This window comes from Sebastes fasciatus, chromosome 2 (assembly GCF_043250625.1).
Source record: "Sebastes fasciatus isolate fSebFas1 chromosome 2, fSebFas1.pri, whole genome shotgun sequence".
Lineage (NCBI taxonomy): Eukaryota > Metazoa > Chordata > Actinopteri > Perciformes > Sebastidae > Sebastes > Sebastes fasciatus.
Genome location: NC_133796.1, coordinates 5,198,788 through 5,218,652, shown reverse-complemented (window position 1 = coordinate 5,218,652; position 19,865 = coordinate 5,198,788). Strand labels below are relative to the sequence as shown.

Sequence of the window (19,865 nt, the reverse complement as noted above, 5' to 3'; positions counted from 1 at the left end):
GGGCCATGCTCAGCCCTCCTCATCAGACCCCCGGCTCGCTGCAGCACAGCCCACATCAAGTCCAGCATCTCGTGGCATTACTTCAGCCAGCTTAATGCCATTTTAAGACACCAAATTGCACTACAATGATCCGGGGTTATTTGTCTCAGCGGCGGTTGTTTGGTTCCTTTAACTTAGTTCACCATCAGTGTGGGTTGAGCGGAGTCAGGAAATCGCGGGGGTATTTAACAAGGCTTGTGTAAGTGATTGTGGCAGATCCTGCCAGCAAACAGCAGGTCCACAGCCCCTTTCACTGGGCCCAGCAGAGGGCCTGCATTGATGTGGATAAGGGAATTATCTCTACTCTGGTGACTCGGACCGGAGGACACTGGAAATTCAATTAAACCAATCTATGTTTTCAATATCCAGAGCCCGTGTCCTGGCTGTAAGGCTGGATTTCTGGAGCAGCCTGACTGGGTAAAAGGTGCTGCCTCAAGAAGAGAGGAAATCTTTTGCAGAGGAAAAACTTTTTTTTTTTTGTTGGGAGTGTGTTATTTTGAGTCAGAAGTAAAGCTTCGTTAGAACACATTATCATCTCGCTCAGCACTTCAAACAGCGGTGACCTAAGGGCCAGCGCTGTGACTCACCGTGTGGGCGGACAGTGCGGTCAGTAGATATATGTTCGACACAGTCCAACCATTTACTGTCTCATGTGGGAGATTTGTAAATCATTAACAATTCAGTGCAGCGCTGAGACCGAGATAACCACGAGACAATCAGGTGGAGCGGGCCGCTCTGTGCAGCGATGGAGAACAGTGCAGATGGTCGTGACTGTCTGAGACCCCTGTGGTTTCACATTCAGAGGGCAGCCAGTCAGCAGGAAGGACCGCAGCGCACATGATCAACAGGACAACTAGAACATCAATGCTATGTGATTTTAAAAAATATAATCATGTTCGTGTTAGAGGTGAGTGAGATTTTTTAGACACTTGAAGTAGTGAGAGAAAAACTGGAACGTGAAGGTATTTTTAATCCAACGATAACTCTTAACTCAGATTTCAGTCCTATATTAACCTTGACTTTATTTAAACTGGGGCTGTCAATCGATTAAAATATTTAAAAGTGATCAATCGCATGATTGTCCATAGTTGATCGCGATTAATCACAAATTATATTATCATACAATCACCGCACCGAGCTCTGATTGGTCAGTAGGCGGTGCTTTTATACGAGTTGATCTCTTATCTGGAACATAACCTGCTCCGGAGCAGGTTAGTTGTTCAGCATCAGTTACCATGGCGATCTACCACGGTAAGAAGTCAACCACCGTCGTAGGACGGAAAACCCTGAAGGGTTAACCCTGAAGTTACCTCGCTAACTCTTAAATCCTGCTTCCTTGTCCAGGCCTCAGGAAACACTAAACAAAGACAACAAGAAATATCACAGAAAACCCAAATACGAAAAGAAACCGAAATCCTCTCGACAATTTCAGAACTATTAAACCACTAAAAAGATAAACACAGGATAGTCTGAAGTCGGCTTCCGGGCACAGCGCCAGACCGCGCTAATCTTCACTCTGGCTTTAAAACTGAGCCTCCGAAAGATCGATATCACAAGTTAATGTGTTAATGAAATTAGTGGCGTTAAAACGACTTTGTGACGGCCCTAATTTTGTTTTACTTTGTAAGACAGGTTGAACAGGAAGACCGTAGTTGCTCCATGTGTCACCTTTTAAAACCCATTAACTTTTCCTTTCACATTTAGTTAAAAAGTCTCTCTTTATTCTGTATTTGAATGCATGTTGGACACTACTGTGAGCGGTAGTGAAGACATTTTTAGCGTGATTGCTGTGCAGCTGCATAATGCAGTAATAAAAAAAATGTCATTATAACATGGAAATGACTTTGGTATGTCATGAAAAGGATCTCTGTAAAAAATGTTCTCGTTACAACGAGAAACTTAGCTCTCTTATCTGTCGTGCTAACTGACAGCAGTGTGCGCTGGCGTACACTTCTTATTATTCTTCAGGGCCTTCATTCTGCTCTCCAGTCTGTTGAGGACAAAAGTCCCGCTTTCTGCTACTCTGCCTCTGCTGCTCATCAAGGTCACACCATCAGAGGAAACACAAAGAGGGAATTCTGCACTAAAAACACTAACTTTGGAAGACATCCACTTGATTTGACTAACACAAACAGCAGCATATTAGCTTCAGCTGAACTTTAAAGTACATTTTTGCACAGAATGAGGATTGGCTTCTGTCACCCATTACATTAAAATCACTTTGGAAAAGGACTCTTTGCCATCAGTGTGGACACTTTTCATGTACATTATGGGCATGTGAGTGTTGTTCTAACACTGACTTGAGAAAATGTGAACCTATCCTTTAATTCAAGTGTTTTCTCAAATTTGACCAGGGGTGTAGAGCTTTTTTCTTTAACCCTCTGAGACCCACAATAGACCCTCTTTTGCCTCTTTTTTTAGGGGGGTACAGGGGGTCTTTAGGGGGAGATAGCAGGTCAACAGTAGATGTTATTGAAGTGGTGTACATCATCTGAAAACTGAGAATCTGAGGATTAATTTGAGATGCTGCTCGGCGCTGTGTGTCAAGTTGTTCTAGTCATAAATTTGTAATAAACATGTATTATTTATTCAATTATTTAAAATTAATTTTGTATAAGGGTTTAGAACATTATGGTAGAAGTATATAATGGTCATTCCCATGCTTTATTATGTCTAAAGTTTAAAGTTGTTGCAGCACTTTTTTGGGTTGATACCATTTGTTACACAGATTTGGTGCTAAATTTAACCTTTTTTTTACCACTCGAGCATTGATCAAAATGATCAATAATCCCTCCAAAATACCACATTAAGACACCAAGACCTTGAGGAACACCATAGAAAAAGCCATGCTGTGATTTGGGATCAAAAACTTTTGACATTTTGAGATTTCTGCAAGAATTGCATTTTTTGGGGCGATTAGATGGTGAGCACTTCTGTTGTGTAAACTGCTCAGAAACCCCCTTATTGTCAATCTAGCTAAGAAATCCATCCATCCTCTGAATGCTCTAGGTCTCTAGTTTGTGGCTGTAAAGTTTCATGAGGCTGTGATTATCCTAGAGGTCACCACAAGGTCATTTTATACAGCGAGGTCAGGTTTAGAAAAAATGGTCTCACTACAATGAAATGGCTCCTATGGGGACTAACATCATCACACATGAATACAGTTGGGCTCATTTGATCCACAAGAGTCTCAGCTTTACAGTGATACCCAATTTATGTATTTCAAAACTATTTAGGAACCCCAGTATGCAGAAATATTCAGATACATCATTTTAGAATAGGCGAAAACAAAAAATGTTTTTTTTGTTTTGCCCCAAACTGCATGTGATTATCATAAAGTGGGCATGTCTGTAAAGGGGAGACTCATGGGTACCCATAGAACCCATTTTCATTCACATATCTTGAGGTCAGAGGTCAATCGTCCCCAGTTTCTCCTCGATAACATTTAGCCAAAATTTGGAGCGTTATTTAGCCTGCTTCCCGACATGGATTTTTTAGGTTTTCTAGTTTCATATGATTTCTGTAGCTTCACTTTAGCCCTAAAACTGAACCTACTCGAGCCTCTGAAAGACAGTAAAGTCAGTCAGGACCGCCCGCGATCATATTGCACACCGATTAACTGTGAATAAAACGATTATAATGAGTAATATACAGATTAAAACCTAATACTGAAGTCCTCTTTCACTCGTAACTATAAGGTGAATGAGTTTTAGGTCATCCAAAAATCATACCAATATGCATTCCTCAGTCCAATATGAACACTGGACTGAGGAAGTATCACATGTCTGGGTGATAAATGTCACCCCAGAGGTGTCTGGCAGAGCAATATTTGATAATATAATTGACGTATAGAGTGCACGTCTCCACAACTGCAGCGCGATAACCCAATAACGTTTGACTGGCGCTCCCCTCTGCTCCTGTGTGTTGTGTTACACTCTGTCTCGTACTAACTGCATATTAATTCTTATGTTTCATCTTTCAGATCAAGTCCTTTTTTACAGGACCTGTGCTGCCTACACAGCCACTGCCAGTAAACGGATAATAATGAGCAGATGATGGTAAAGTAAAAGGATGTCTGGGTTAATAACAGAATGAAGACTGAGGTTTTAGTCTGAGGCGAAGCTGCTCTGGAGGCAGAAAACTTTAATAAGTGGAACCAAAGAGCAACATGATTGTTGACTAACCTGCACATGTAGAAAGTATTAGCACAGTGATATGTCCTTACTGAGTTGCACTTCAATGTATTTTGATTTTGTGTTTCCCTCCTCCTCCTCCCCCTTCTCCTTGCTGCTGGCCCACCTGACCTCAATCATCCTATCAAGACACCTACCTGCAATATATAAACTCCGGTTTTCCTCCCAGACGTCGCCAGATCGTTCCGTCGCCCAGGCCAAATCACCTTGTGTACCTTTTTTGCTTTGACTTTGCCAGTTTTTTGGATCCTGTGTAACACTGCTCTCCTCTGTTCAGGTCTGCCTACCTGCCAGCTGCCTCCGCTCCATCTCCCTGCTACTTACCTGCCTGCTAACTCTCCGACACCATTCCCCCTCCCCGGATCACAATTCAATTCACCTTACCCTCGGGAGGATTTCCGGAGCCCGCTCCTCGTGCCCCTTCGGCCCCCCACCTCCTCTCGTAGACACAAGCCCTGTCAAGCCGGACACCCCAAACCCCAGCACCCTTTAAAGGAGCATTATTTTATAATAAATTCCTTTGTTCTTTACTTACCTTCTCATTCTGTGCTGCATTTGAGTCCACGTGTTAACCCAATTATTATTATTTTTTTAAACAGAGTTTATTTCTGAATTTTGTTAATACAACTCTGACAATCCATTGCACAAACATGTTTGGACTGATAGATAATAGATTATCTGATACGACACCTCCTCATTTCACTACAAACACCTAAATAAGGAGGCAGCAGGCTGGAGGGAGATCACTTGGAAGTTTACTGAGGCTACTGCTGGCTGTATTGTATGTCATTTTCAGTAAATATCACAGTATAAAACCTGTGATTTCTGTTTAAAAAACACGAACAACATCCAAAGTACTACTCACCCATGTTTCAAGTGGTTACGTCTCTAGTCTTATCTTAACCACACAGCTGATAGGGACGTGGTTTGTTTTCATGGCGTAACAGAAGTGCATATTTAACGTTGTGTGGACAGAGAGTGTCCGATGTTATTTGGCTATAAGTAAATAAAAAAGACCACAAATCTATCTTCTTATCTTGTTAGTTTCTTATTCTGTCAATACGAAGACACAACAAGGTCGATATTATTTGTCATTACAATAAATTATTAGTTCTACGTTTTTATAATAAATATAATATGCAATTCTAGGGGGTCCAGTAAGCCCCCTGAACCAATGCAAACTGAGCTTGGACTGAAAAATAGATATTTGGTTTAGGAGATCATGTTTGATCGTGATGCAGTGAGGAGATCACACCGGGCCGTGTTCACCACAAACGGTCCAATAACGGCCAATGAAACACTGAACGACGTTCTAACGTACTGCACTGCCTGAGAAAACTCACAGGCCTCAGTATCTCTCTCTCTCTCTCACACACACACACACACACCACCACCACCACCATCCCCCCTCACGTTTGTGGGTAATGGATTTTTATCAGGGCAACAGTATCAGGGCTGATTTTGACGAGTCCCTAGGCTGCTCTACGATTCCTTTTGAAATCCCTTTCTTTAGTAGTCTTGTTCAAGTAGCCCGAGGCCATGGCCCTCCGAGATCACAATGTTATTAATACAAACATGTCAAACCGCATGCTGAAATTCAAAACAGAGGTGCCAAAATGTCAAGGTGTCAAACTCCTGAAATATAAATTATGCTTTAATATTCCTAAGCACTACACAAAATATGCTTCGGCGCATTTAAAAAAGCACGATGCGCACAAGTGTTTAATATTTCAGTGTAATGTCACCAATTGCAGCAGCGGAGGGGATTGGCTGACGGCCGCGGCCCTGGCTGTGATGTGAGATTTCAAGAAGCCGACAGGATTAATGACTGGACTTGGTATGCCACCCTGCCACCCCTCCCCACCCGGCTCCAGCATGTAACCCCCTGTAGTAAACTCAACCGCATCTGCCGAGAGAACAAAACTGTGGCTAATTATCATCTAATATCCCCCGTTTCTTTATTTTCTGCTGTACATGCACGGTGCTGTTTGGAGATTTGATTATGTGATCTATCAGTGACAGATGACTGAATCTATTTAGAAAATGAAGCCCTCTCCTGAATCCCGCTGCACTTATGAATAATGTATTTTTACCGCTCTGGCTTTTTTGTCAGATCTACAATGAAATAGGACTGGTTAAAAAAAACAGATAAGTACCAAAAATGACATTATGAATTTCAGGTATAATCTCAAATACAAACTACTAATCCCTGTCAGTCAGTGTGTGTTTATGTCACGGGTCAAATTAAGTGTTGTCTAATGCACACCTTGTAGACAGGTGTGTGGGAAAACAAATCCCACTGTTAGCACTGAGGTTATTGGAGATGCTATGTTTCAGTCATGGACCCCTGCGAAGCATCAAATTCATAATATGAGCCATGATAAGCCTTGCTAGTTTGATACTTGCTAGTTTTTATTGTATGTTTCTTTAGGACATTCACTTTATATTTTGTTAAAGACAATTTTGACCTGATGTGTTTTGGCGTGTCAACACAGGGAGCGTCAGGAGCGCGTGGCAGCAACAACAGACAGTGAAAGTGATCTATTGAAAGTATATTGACATCGTATCAGCAACATTACTACAGTTTCAATGTCTAGACGTCTGTAGAATACGTCACAGACATGAAAAAAAGTAAAGATTTATTTTTAAATCAACACTTCCTGCTGAAGTTTCAAAATAAAAGCCCTCAAGCATTTTTTTCTGTGGACATAATTCCTTCATTTGTTAACACAAGGCTTTTATTCTGAAATATTTGCAGGACAGTGTTGTAGAACATGCAGTGATGTAAACAGCTCCATGAATGAATAAAGTACGGGGTTTTAATTGTGGATTGTATAGAGAGCAGCAAATGCCGCGTAGGGAGGAGGTCGGGGTGGATGAGTGGGTCAAAAAATACAGTACTTTTAATCCAGGAGTACGTCTTTGCGTCCTGTGTGAAACCAGAAGACAAAGTTGATTTATTTGTCACGTAACTACCTTACTTAAGTTACGACACTTCAGGAGTGATTTTAAGCCAAACAATGATCTTTTCCTAAACCTAACTAAGTAGTTTGAAGCCTGCGCCTAACCAAGTCGATCTTTTTCCTAAACCTATTTTTTAACTGATTTTTTAAAGCCTGAAAACAGAGCCATGAGGAGGTGCAGAAGTCTAGTTTTCTCTCAGAACACTTGAATCACAATATACTAAAAGATTATTATGGAATTATTGCCCAATGATGCCAAATTTCTTTTGCCTACTGAAGGTTTATTTGTGATATTGATTTTTGGTTCAGCCCTGATATGAGACATTACTGTGTAATTGACTTTCAATGCATGCAAACCGAACAACATGCCAAGTGGTCAACCCCTAAGATATTGTCCTATTTAATATCAACAGGGCCACTAATGAGCTTCTTAATTATGCCCTCCTCTTCTCCTGACATCTGTCCACTGTGCACATGAACACCTAATTTTCTTCAGTGACCTCTGAGGACGATGAGACATCCTTGTTACAACATCAATATTTACAGCTCTGTTTTCTCTCACTGGTACCAGTTGGCATCTGTTAACGAGCTAAACGCCGCCGCCGCTGCTGCACACGACGTCCCGCCCCGGAAAAGGCGCCTGTCACTTTCAGTGACCGTTAACGTCTGACGTGAAGGCATCTCGCATCTGTGACAGGAGAGGGTGGGAACCATCCGGAAAGGCAAAGTTACCTGATGTGTTTTGTCACCTCTTCCGGTTGCGTGAGCAGGCATTTGTGTTGCTGCGTTGGCTCCGGGGCCTGGGAGTGTCGGACTGCATCTGCTGTGGCTGCTCTCCTCCTGCCAGCTCGTAGTCATGACATCTGAAACTAGCCAGACCAGCGCTGGTTTACACATGAAATGCTCAGGCCACTCAGCCCTGTGAGAGCAAACTGTCAGTCAGCCGGTGTAGGACCTTGAAGCGCTGACCTGCCTGCTGAAATGAACCGTGCTGCACACCTCTCCTGCGCTGGGAGCAGGAGGAAGACTATACGATATACGGTCTATGTGTCTTTTATTCCTTCTCTCTCTCTCTCTGCGTTGGGAATGCAGTTGTATATCTCCTCATTGTTTCTCAGGGAAGTGAGAAAGACAGCAGTTTTTCGACTTCGTTTTTAGTCCTTGCTTGCGTTTTTATAAAGAGTCAGTAAACCATTTGCAGAAAAATATATTTATTCTCTCAGTTATATTGATTCATACAGATAGTTTGAGATACCTGCCACTCAGGGGTGTAACCATTCATCTACGATCCAACTACATCAATAGGTACTCGGCAAGTTGTCCTTCACGGGGGACCTACTGTATATCGATCTAAAATCAAGGTATTTGCAAGGTAAATAATCTGTTGTAACGATACTTAGAATTTGCACCTTGTATTTAGGCACAACAAACGTTCTATGGATGTATGTTTTAGCACTTTTATTAGTGAAGAAATGTTAAACTCCGGTTCACTTTCCCCCTGTATAATGTCATCGACATGCGCCAGCTCGGCCGGCTCTGCAGTGCGAGCGTGCATGCAGATGAACGGCGCCTCACCCGGTAGCGCCGTGGAGGAAGACGGGCGCCAGTCTGCATGAGAAAAAGCCATGCTTTGATTTGGAGATTTCTGCAAGAGTTGCTTTTTCTGTGTTTCCAAGCTGTTGCAGCAATTTTTGGGTTGATACCGTTTGTTACACGGATTTGGTGCTAAATTTAACAATGTTTTAGCACTCGAGAATTGATAAAAATGATCAATAATCCTGCCAAAATACCACATAAAGACACCAAGACCTTGAGGAACACCATAGAAAAAAACATGCTGTGATTTGGGATCAGAATCTTTTAACATTTGGAGATTTCTGCAAGAATTGCTTTATTCTGTGATTGGATGGTGAGCGCTTCTGTTGTGTAAACTGCTCAGAAACCCTCTTATTGTCAGTCTACCTAGGAAAGCCATCCATCCTCTGAATGCTCTAGGTCTCTAGTTTGTGGCTGTAAAGTTTCATGAGGCTGTGATTATCCTAGAGGTCACCACAGGTCATTTTATACAGTGAGGTCAAATAAAAAAAAATAAAAAATGGTCTCACTACAATGAAATGGCTCCTATGGGGACTAACATCATCACACATGAATACAGTTGGGCTCATTGGATCCACAAGAGTCTCAGCTTTACAGTGATACCCAATTTATGTAATTCAAGACTGTTTAGGGACCCCAGTATGCAGAAATATTCAAATACGCCATTTTAGAAAAGGAGAAAATAACACATTTATACTGCATGTGATTATCATAAAGTGGGCATGTCTGTAAAGGGGAGACTCGTGGGTACCCATAGAACCTATTTTCATTCACATATCTTAAGGTCAGAGGTCAAAGGGCCCCTTTGAAAATGGCCATGCCAGTTTTTCCTTGCTAAAATTTAGCCCAACTTCGGAGCGTTATTTGGCCTCCTTCCTGACATGGTAGCATGACACGGTTGGTACCAATGGATTCCGTAGGTCTTCTAGTTTCTAGTATCTTCACCGTAGCCCCAACCTGAACCTTCTAGAGCCTCTGAAAGACAGTAAAGCCAGTCAGGATCGCGGGTCTCAGGGGGTTAATCTATTACCTTTTAATGCTATGATGAAATATTAAAAACATTACAATCAAATTCAAATCCAACTATATGAAAACACAATGCATTTCAACATATCAGTTGATGTTGTTTATGTTGAGCATGTCATTCTTTGTAGGCGAAAATGTTTTTTTTTTTTTTTTTGTCTTGGTCCGCCAGCGAGTCCCGGCGGTGAAACAGAGCCAGACGCAGCAGATCACCCCAAACCACTGAACCTTACATTCCTCCTGAGTCCTGACATACTTATCTCCAACACATACCACTCTGGCAGGGGTCAGCTGCTGGCAGAGAGACAGAGAGAGAGAGAGGGAGGTGTGTGTGTGGGGGGATCACTGTACCTGGAGGGGACCGAGGAGAACTCGGAGAAAGAGTGAAGAGACCAACAACAGGAGGAGGAGATGAACCCCTAATTATATATATATGTGTGTGTTGGAGGCAGGGGGGTGGGGGGGTGTCAGATCTGGCCTGCTGCTTTGCAAGGGGAATGGCAAGGTCTATAATCCAGTTAGAGGTAAAGGGGGGGTCGACGGTCGGGTGGGTGTTTAGCCCCCAGCCCAACAGCAGGCCGGCTCACAGGTCATTGAACCCCCTTCTTCTCCTCCTCCTCCTCCCTCCTTGCTCTCCCACCAACCTCCACCCACCACTCCCCCCTCAGCTGCCTCACCTCCTCCTCAGCCTCCCGTCGGGGAAGATTACCGAGGAGAGAATATCTGAGGTCAACAGATAAACAACAGCCTGAGCGAGGTACAGTATCCCCCCCTTCCCCTTCCTCTCTGTTTCATTATTTTCATATCTTCTATGGTTAAAGACTGATGGCAAGTGTTTGATCCTGCAGAGTTAAGTCCATTGCGTGGACACTGGGAGCCCGGCTAAGCTCTTCAGAGAACATACCTACAGGGGGCCGCGCTGTTGATAGCGAGGATGTGGCGGAATGGGTGCAAACAGATGCATACTCTAGCAGGGCTCATCTTGTTTAAAGGCTTACAAAATCGTTGTGAAATTGTCGGGGAGATTTTCAAAATTATCCCCAAATGCACTGATGTACTTCAAAAGTGACATCAAAATACTTTGATTCAACACATATATCTTTCAAAGTTGGTAATATTTGATATATAAGTGCCTTTAGCATTCATGTAAACAACACAGATGTGACCAAAGCGGCGTGATGCCGGTCTTTGATCCCGGCGTCTCCGCTTTGATCTGGCTCACAGAGTAAAACATGTATTTTCCGAGGGGGGAATACAGGCAGGCGCCGCAGTGAAATGGCCCTGGCAGCATTAGCCAAACATCGGCTTAGGCTGCGGATGCAAACCGCCAACACAGAAACCCGACAAATTAACTAAACATACTTACGAGTCTCACATGTTTAGGGCAGCATTCCACCGAAGAGCCTTGAAGAATTGTGAGCTGCTGCTGCTCTTCTAATAATGCATTTACAGAACCCCTCCCGCGCCACATTTGGAGATTAATGTAGGGAGGTTGACACGGGTTATACTGATAGCCTATTTGTACAAGTAGAGACCGGAAAGAGCTTACAGAAAAATGAGAGCCACTGAGCTAATACATCTGACCTCCAGGACACCTCTGCCGACGAGCGCTGGGTTTTTACCACCAGCGCGGTCGCAAATAATTTGCGCTAATTGGCTCTGAAGGCAATTACTGAGGAGAGAGGACACAGAGGGAGGAATGCTGGGGAGAAAGTGGTGCAGGATGAAATGCATATTGATGGTTACCATCAAAAGCAGGCCTCTTTGAAGTGCTGCTGTGGTGTCAGCGTGTGATGGGAGAACAGATAGAAAAAACTGGACAGGAGACAGGTTCTTCTTAAGCACACGGCTGGCTGTGAGGAGAGGTCAGCTAGCCCGCAGCACTGTGTGAGTGTGTGAGTATGCATGTTTGTGTACTCATTGAGGAGATCTACTTAAAGGTCTATATAAGAGCTACACAGTTTACTTCCCAATGCTTCAATAGAAAAGTGACTAAAATGATTATAAATATACGATTAAAGCAGCAGTGGGTAGAAATGGAGCAAATATGATTAAGAAAAGTTACTTTCATTATATATTTTGGAAGAATTCTATGTGGATCGAAGCACAGACTTTTATTTTGAAGGACTGCATCCTTCAAAATAAAAGTCTGTGCTTCGATAGCATTTCCGCGATAACTTTTTCTATGTTTCTTAAGTATTGTTGATATTGTGTTAGTAGGTTCTTATAAAATTGTGTACATAAGTAGGTTGGGTCTCATGTTAAGGTTAAACACCTTCCCATAAAGAGAAATGTCGGAGGTTATCGATGGAAGTATAGCGAGCATCTTATTTTACACTTGCCGCACTTCTGTTGGCATTACTTCCTGTTTGCTCCGGGACTCTTCCAGGGAAGGAAAAAATGTCCTCAGCTGTTTGTATTTTCATTGTTTATGTTGTAAATGTGAGGTTAAAATTACTTAAAAACACACTTAAAGTCATTATATTAGCATTGTTAAGCTTTAGAGTTGCCATTTGATTTATTTTTCATGCATTAACCCGCTATAATTAGAGGAGAAGTGTGTGCTGCAGAGCTGCTGTGTAGCTCGCCACACAAGAGTGTACTGTTGAGTCTGTTTACCTGCATGGAGTGACTTTACACTATATTACACACTGAGAGCATGAATACAAGAGAGACCCTGTGAATGTTTTGTTTCTTCACAACTACAGTTGCTGCTGGTGGGAAAATAAATTGCTCAAAGACAGTCCCAGGAAATGTGTCCTTACCTTATACACAACCAGAATCAGGCCCACTACAGGTGTATGAGACAGGTAATCTGAAAAAATCATGGCATTCTGGCATTGTACGATTATGCAAACGACGGATACGTTGAATGTTTTTGCATTCGGTCGCAAGTCATCTAGTTTATAAAGCAACTGTGTTTGAAAGTTACGGGGTATAATAATAGGGAGACGAAGTAACGCCCCTTCCGGTGAACCACCATGAGATCTTGTTTTGGAAAAAAAATATGAATGGTAGTTAACGGAGATAGACAAATATTTGTTTGATTCAGAATCATCTTGTAGTGTACTGTTTAGCGGTAAAATGAGAAGGTTTGTGACCCGGAAGCCATGTTGAGATCAAGTTGAGGAAATACCAAGCACCGCCCACCAGCTGGAGCTCAGCCAATAGGAACGCTCCCTCTCTGAAATGACCTGTGATTGGCCAAAGTCTCCCGTCACGGGCTAGATTTTGTTAAAGCCTGAAAACAGAGCCATGAGGAGGAGCAGAAGTCTAGTTTTCTCTCAGAATTACAATATGCTGAAAGGTTATTTTGGAATTTTTGCCTAATGATGCCAAAAGAATTGTTGCCTACTGAAGCTTTATTGGTGCTATATTTCGGAAGGCAATATTTTGATGTGATAATCTCCAGTTACATTTGACTGACCTGACTACAAACTGGGTACAGTAAGACAGGAGTCAGATAATCATTAAATGGTATTATCACCACATATATACTGTATGTAAAGACTCACTGACTATGTAATGTTAAATGGTTAATACATGTTCACTAATGTGAAAGATCTATTTGAAAAGTAAATATGTCAAGTTCCCTGAGAATGAAACCAACTGTATGGACAGAAACGTGGTTAGTTAACCTTTTAACTAACTGGGGGCGTGGCCCACCTAAAGGCTCTGACACACCAAGCCGACGGTCGGCCGTCTGACAGTTTGGGGCCGTCGGCGAGCGGTGAGTTTTTCCGGCCGATTCAGCATTACATGAGAAGAGGAGGAGATTGTCCGGTCAGATGCATTCTCTACTTGCTGGACTCCATTTGGTTTAGGCGAGGGTTGGCGCCTGGGTAGAGCGTGCAGGAGGCAGAACATGGCGTGGATTACTCCGTGGTCACGTAGCTAGTTTGTAATTTGGTCAAAATCAACAGAGCCTTTGGCAGGTCTTCGAATTGGTTTTACGATTTAGGCGTCGGCCCTTACCAACAGAAGTCCGGGATTCTCATCATCTTTCCAATTAGACATTTTTCGTTGCCGTCTTCGTGTAAATGACCCTTCTTCTTCTTCACCCTCAAATGTTTGTATTCTTCCGGTTTTGCGCCAGTCACATGATAGAAACGCCATCAACACGCCCACTCGCTCTCTGTGCTCACTGAATCGGATATTCTGGGCGTTCTCACATACAGCTCCTCCTGGTAATGTCTAGATAAGTTCAGGTTCGCAGTGCATGTGTGAAAGGGGCTTTAGAGACAGTAGATAGTGCTGTGTAGCTGACTTGTTGCCTACTGAAGCTGTAAGTGGGTTATTAATTCGACCAGATTTCACATTGCCGTCTGATCTTCAGTTCATGATAATTCCTTAAAAGGGGCCACAGTTTTTTTAAGTGTGGAACTCTACACAAAAATGTGGCACCGATGTCGTTGTGGCTTTGACAAAAACCCCAAAACCAACAATGATGTGTTTTCCACTAACAGACTGTCGTTTTGAGGGCCATTCTTTGCCTTTTACCAGCGTTGTGTTTGTTTTAACAGAGTATGAACTGATGTTCCAGCAGCCATCGGCCCTCAGTGTCTGTCACTCTGACTCAGTGGTTAAGCTCTGCTGTAGCTGGTAATTTCTCTCCCCTCTCTCACCCCTGGAGGGCAACAATAGGCCCATAAACCCAATGAGAGCAGGGCTGTGCAGCGAGAGAGAATGAGTACTCAAAAAAGAGAGAGATAAAGTGTGTATGTGTGTGTGTTTCAGAGAGCCTGGTTTTAGTCCTCTGGAGCTGTGAATGTGCCTCACCTCTGGGCAGAATATGGGTCTCAGCTTGACAGCTGACACTATAATTCCCCATCGTGACCCCTGATAGGCAGGGTCAGTACAATATCACCATCACACTGGCCGCCATGGGCCAGCCCGGGGAGAGGTGGGGTTTGTTCCCCGCTTCCCCTCACAGACACAATGTGAATCCAATTACCCGCTTTGTCTCTGGCCAGAGTGCAATCCAAGATGCATGGTGGGGAAACCCTGGGTGAGGGAGAATAACACCGCTGTCATTGCAATTTCACAACCCGTCCTAAACTGTTTTCTATCTGCAGTGTGAATACGTGGAGGGAAGATTTGATTTTGATCACGTTAGTCTGGCTAAATATTCTGAGCTCTTGGTATACTTGCTTTTAACGGCGTGTATACGTAGACAAGTGGCTGCCATGTGAGTGACATTGTTCATTTATTTAATACGTACCTGGAGGATTAAAAAGTATATCCGTGTGGATATACTTTTGATATACTTTCTAATCTTCCCCCGTGTGGGGGAAGATTAGAGCCAAATCATCTCTGGCAGACACCAAATTATCCCGAGTACTGGTGATTTTGCACAAGGTAAACATAACTTTAATAACAATTCTTTAATAACTATATTTAAGAGATTAGTATCAGCCTCAAAAATCCAGTATTGGTTGCCAGCCCTGTCTCCTAATTAATCATTAATCGCACATTTTTTATCTGTTCAAAATGTACCTTAAAAGGAGACCCCTTTCAAAATGGCCATGACAGTTTTTCTCCTTTGCGACAAGCTAGTATGACATGGTACCAATGGATTCATTAGGTTTTCTAGTTTCATATGATACCAGTATCTTCACTCTAGCTTTAAAACTGAGTCCGCTACAGTCTTGAAGTCAAAGAAATTAGTGGTGCTAAAACAAATTTGCATTTTATTATTATTTGACGCAACTTCCTTTTAGGGTTGTAGCGGCTTTTGGTGAGAAAAAAACTGGCAAGGCCATTTTCAAAGGGGTCCCTTGACCTCTGACCTCCAGATGTGTGAATGTAAATGGGTTCTATGGGTACCCACGAGTCTCCCCTTTACAGACATGCCCACTTTATGATAATCACATGCAGTTTGGGGGCAAGTTATAGTCAAGTCAGCACACTGACACACTGACAGCTGTTGTTGCCTGTTGGGCTGCAGTTTGCCATGTCATGATTTGAGCATATTGTTTTATGCTAAATGCAGTACCTGTGAGGGTTTCTGGATCAATATCTGTTATTGTTTTGAGTTGTTAATTGATTTCCAATAATAAATATATACATACATTTGCATAAAGCAGCATATTTGTCCACTCCCATGTTGATAAGAGTATTAAATACTTGACAAATCTCCCTTTAAGGTTCATTTTGAACAGATACAAAAATTTGCAATTAATCGTGATAAACTATGGACAATCATTAATCGCGATTAAATATTTGACAGTCCTAATTATTTGGGGTATAAAATGAATTCATAACATGTTTGGTAATATTCAATATTCTAAAGGAAAGACCCAAACCAAAAATAAATTGATCCTAAAACAAGTATTGTGTCTGTATCAAAGCCTGATATCTCGTCTTCCTCTGTGCGCCATAAAAACACATCAATGAGCCTCACTGTGTCACTGGCTGACATGTTCCTCACATCACTTTGAACACACACACAGTAGTTTATTATGACTCAGTCCCACACACACACCGTCCTGCTGCCTCAAATACTCACTAAAATGTGGATTAATCCACCGCTAAAAACAGTCCCCAACAAATGCACTCTTTCATCCAGTTTGAGTTGTTAAAAAACGACAGTGCCCAGGAATCAATGGGACCGATACAGGAAGCAATGGGCTTGGGGAAAAAGGAAAGCATGATACACTCTTCTAAATGCATGATACAGTATATATTTTATTTACATTAAAACATTGTAAATGTTGAATATAAGCTATTGAGTGCACAAACTGCGTCCCACATAAAAAAAGTGACTTCAGGTCCATTTATCGACTTATTTTTGTCTCACAACCAAACATGCTCTTGGAGGCACATCTGCACAAGTGCTCTGAACACGCTGTGCCTTACAGCAAAAGTAAATATCACAGGCTCATGTTTCTGCAGCCGCCTCTCTCTCCGACCCAACTTATTGATTTCCCCCCTTTTGAAAAATACATTTGAAAAAGGCCCTAAGCTATCTGACACTGCTGAGGGCCCTGACACACACTGGCTAGTCTCGGGGGCCCCTTGGGTATTTCATGGGAGCCCAAGCAGCTCTGGCAAGAGGAAAGGTCAAGGGGTCATCCTGTCAGGCCATGTCCTGCAGGTCCCCCTCCCCTGATACTGACGTCCAAATAAATCTCTAAGCCCCCTCTCCCGACGATGCAACATGAAAGAGGGCACAGCCATTACCGCCGGTTACCACAGCAGACGAGCACCACCTCTCTGTTTATATTTCACTCCTCCATCTCCCTTTTCCTTCCTCTAGCTCTCGTCCTTATCAGCCCATCCCTCCTCCGCCCGATTCACTCCTCTGATTCTTGACTGTCTTTCCTTCCTGCGCCTGGAGAAACTGGCCTTGGACGGCCAGTCTGCTTTGACAGAAGACATACGAGTACAATGGAGCTCTGTGGCTTCCTGGGTCCCTCCATCTAATCGCAACACTTACTGTACAACAGCTCAAGGCTTTCCAACTCGCTGTCTGTGAATTCGTCAAAGTTGGACTGGAGATTTTATCAGCGCCAAGTTGTTTATCAAGAAAACAAATGTGGGATTCTGATAGAAATCTTTTTTTACACTCTGGTTGGACATATTTACAATCATTTACAGTATTTCAATCCACTGTTAGACAGCATTTTCAAATCTATAACCCTACCTGTTATTTGTTCTGATAACCAGTTTTTCCTTCCAGATACCGATTCCGATACTTAAACTTGCGGTATCGGCCAAAACCGTGTACCGGTCCGCTACCAGCGTGATTAAAAAACAGCGCTTGTGTGCTAATTTGTCCTGCAGGGTGCAGTATTCACACACAGCAGCTAAAACGTTAGCAAAGCCTAGCACTGATCGATCCGATCTCCATTCAGAAAACAAGCATTTTAAGAGTTGTTTGCTTGTCGTCTTGCGGACAGACCTGACGAAGCATGAATTCAGACTTTTTACAAATCAGCATCATTATGTAGATATTTCAGCATCCTTTTAAACTCTTAAAGGGACTGTTTGTAAGAATCAGAAATTGCTTGTTAACAGCGACGCCTGTGGCCGTTAAGTCAACGAAAGTCAGCGTCCTGTTATTCGCGCTTGTCCTCGCTCTACATAGACATGAACGAGCATCGCTCAAAACAGCGAGGCAACACACGTCAGCTAAAAGCACAATATCACTCTATATTTCAGCTGCCTGGCAGTAATGTTAGCTGACCAGACGGAGGTCTCTCCATGAATCAATGCTGATCCTAGTGTTGGCTGTTCCTGCCTCAGCCTCCCGACCGTGGTCGGAGGGAACAGGGGAGACACCGGAGTTTTGGTCGGAGACGATAACGTTTCTCTCTGCGGAGCCCCGTCACTTCACAAGACACGGGAAACCTCTGTTGGTCTGGAGGAGCTGCAGCAGTTATTTCTGCACAAACGTCCACTGTACATTCACTAGATATTCTCAGAGCTAGACTAACTCTTCTGCAGTGTGTAGTGTGCGGGCATGCACGTGAGAGTGGAGCAAAAGAGTGAGAACGAACGCGGTGTGTGAGTGAAGGCAAGCAGAGGAGCAGAGGAGCAGAGTACAGTAGAGACTCCGGCCCTGGAGACCAAAACTACAGTCTCCCCCGCGTCCTCTGACCGCGGCCAACACTGTTTAACAGACGGGCTTCACCAGATAGAACTTTTCTGGTTTTGGTGCTTCCGTGTAGTTTGTGTTGGAGTCTTGTCTGAACAGCGTAGCCACACGCGAGCACGCATGGGACACCGATCTGCAATGATTTATACGGGTAAGAAGTTACAAACAGTCCCTTTAAAAGATGATGATATCAGTGTTAATGTGTGGTTTGGTTTGGTATCGATATATCGGGGCAATCAGTGCACCGTCCTGTCATGCTCCTCCAACCACAAATATCAATAGGTGCAAATCTTGACACAGTCATGTACAAAACAACTTAATGACTTTGGACAGATAGCCTGGATGCTCACCTCTCTGTGTAAAGTCAGTCAAATATATCAATCTACCACCTGTAGACAGCCCGGTCAATACACGGGCTTCACACTACAAACCTGCTCTCAGTCCAGCGTGCTGTGAAGGTTTGAAGGTCACAGAGGCGCAAGACTTTTAAATAGTTAATTGTAATGTTGAACAGCTTTTTATACATTAAGCATCTAATTTAACTGTTCTGCAGTTATCATCCTTTGTCTGTGGTTCACCGGCTACATTCAGCTGGACGTGGAGTCGCACTAATGCTGTTTCACAGCCTTACAACTATTTTCACATTTCATGCAACGTACCAAAAGTGTAAATCCAAGAAACACATCACGGTTCGAAGAGAGGTCAAACGGCTGAGTCTAGTTATGGACAAAAAAAACCAAATGCTTCTTCCAATCAAAGGGGAGGCAGAGAAAACACAGTGGTTTCCGCCCACAACTCAGTACACTAGAAAACCAGTACCTCACACTGCTCGGCCATATGTGTTGCTCTTAGCTGCTGCACAAACACAAGCTGCAGAGCCCCGTCCCTGTCTGAGCCCATAAGTCACATTTAGTCCTGACCTAAGGGTGCCAAGAGTGATGGCTTCAGGAAAGGGGGACTTCCTCTGAGAGTAACGGGGGAGCAGAGGGGTGGTGGTGAGGTATTAGTGGGGCAGGAAGCATAGTGTGTGGTAGTGCTGTGAGGATGACCTGTTCAACACTTGTCTCTCTCTCTCTCTTAGTGGCCATGTGCTGCTGGATCTCAAAGGGGACCTGAGGGAGAAGAACCCGGGGGGAGACTGGAGACACACAGGAGAGAAGGCTAATTTATGGCCCGGTATGCCAAGAAAAAAGTGCCGCAAAGGACTCATCGCATTCCCCTTATGGTTGTCACATGTGCGTCGGTCAGAGTTCGGAGAGGACACAGCTGAGGAGAGGCTGGCGGGAGAGAGGACATGATGGTCTGAAAGATTTCCTATTGCTCTCAGCTGCACCACTGAATCAGGGATCCAATAAAAGGAAGATGTTTGAGATGAGGAGAGAGTCTCAGTGAGTCTCCGTGCAGCTGAATCAGGTGCTTCTCATATCAAGGACAGCAAACTTTACAGAGGAG

The 19,865-nt window shown here is 43.4% G+C and overlaps 2 long non-coding RNA genes across 2 annotated transcripts in view; one reads left to right on the top strand and one right to left on the bottom strand.

The window, feature by feature from the left end:
• LOC141783034 (uncharacterized) overlaps nt 1–19,865 on the bottom strand; it is a 589,922-nt gene that overhangs the window by 36,303 nt on the left and 533,754 nt on the right. The gene's annotated exons all lie outside the window — the stretch shown is intronic.
• LOC141761903 (uncharacterized) lies at nt 362–4,564 on the top strand. Its single transcript, XR_012592663.1, has 3 exons — nt 362–946; nt 4,022–4,097; nt 4,510–4,564. It is a non-coding gene; the product is annotated as an uncharacterized LOC141761903 (long non-coding RNA).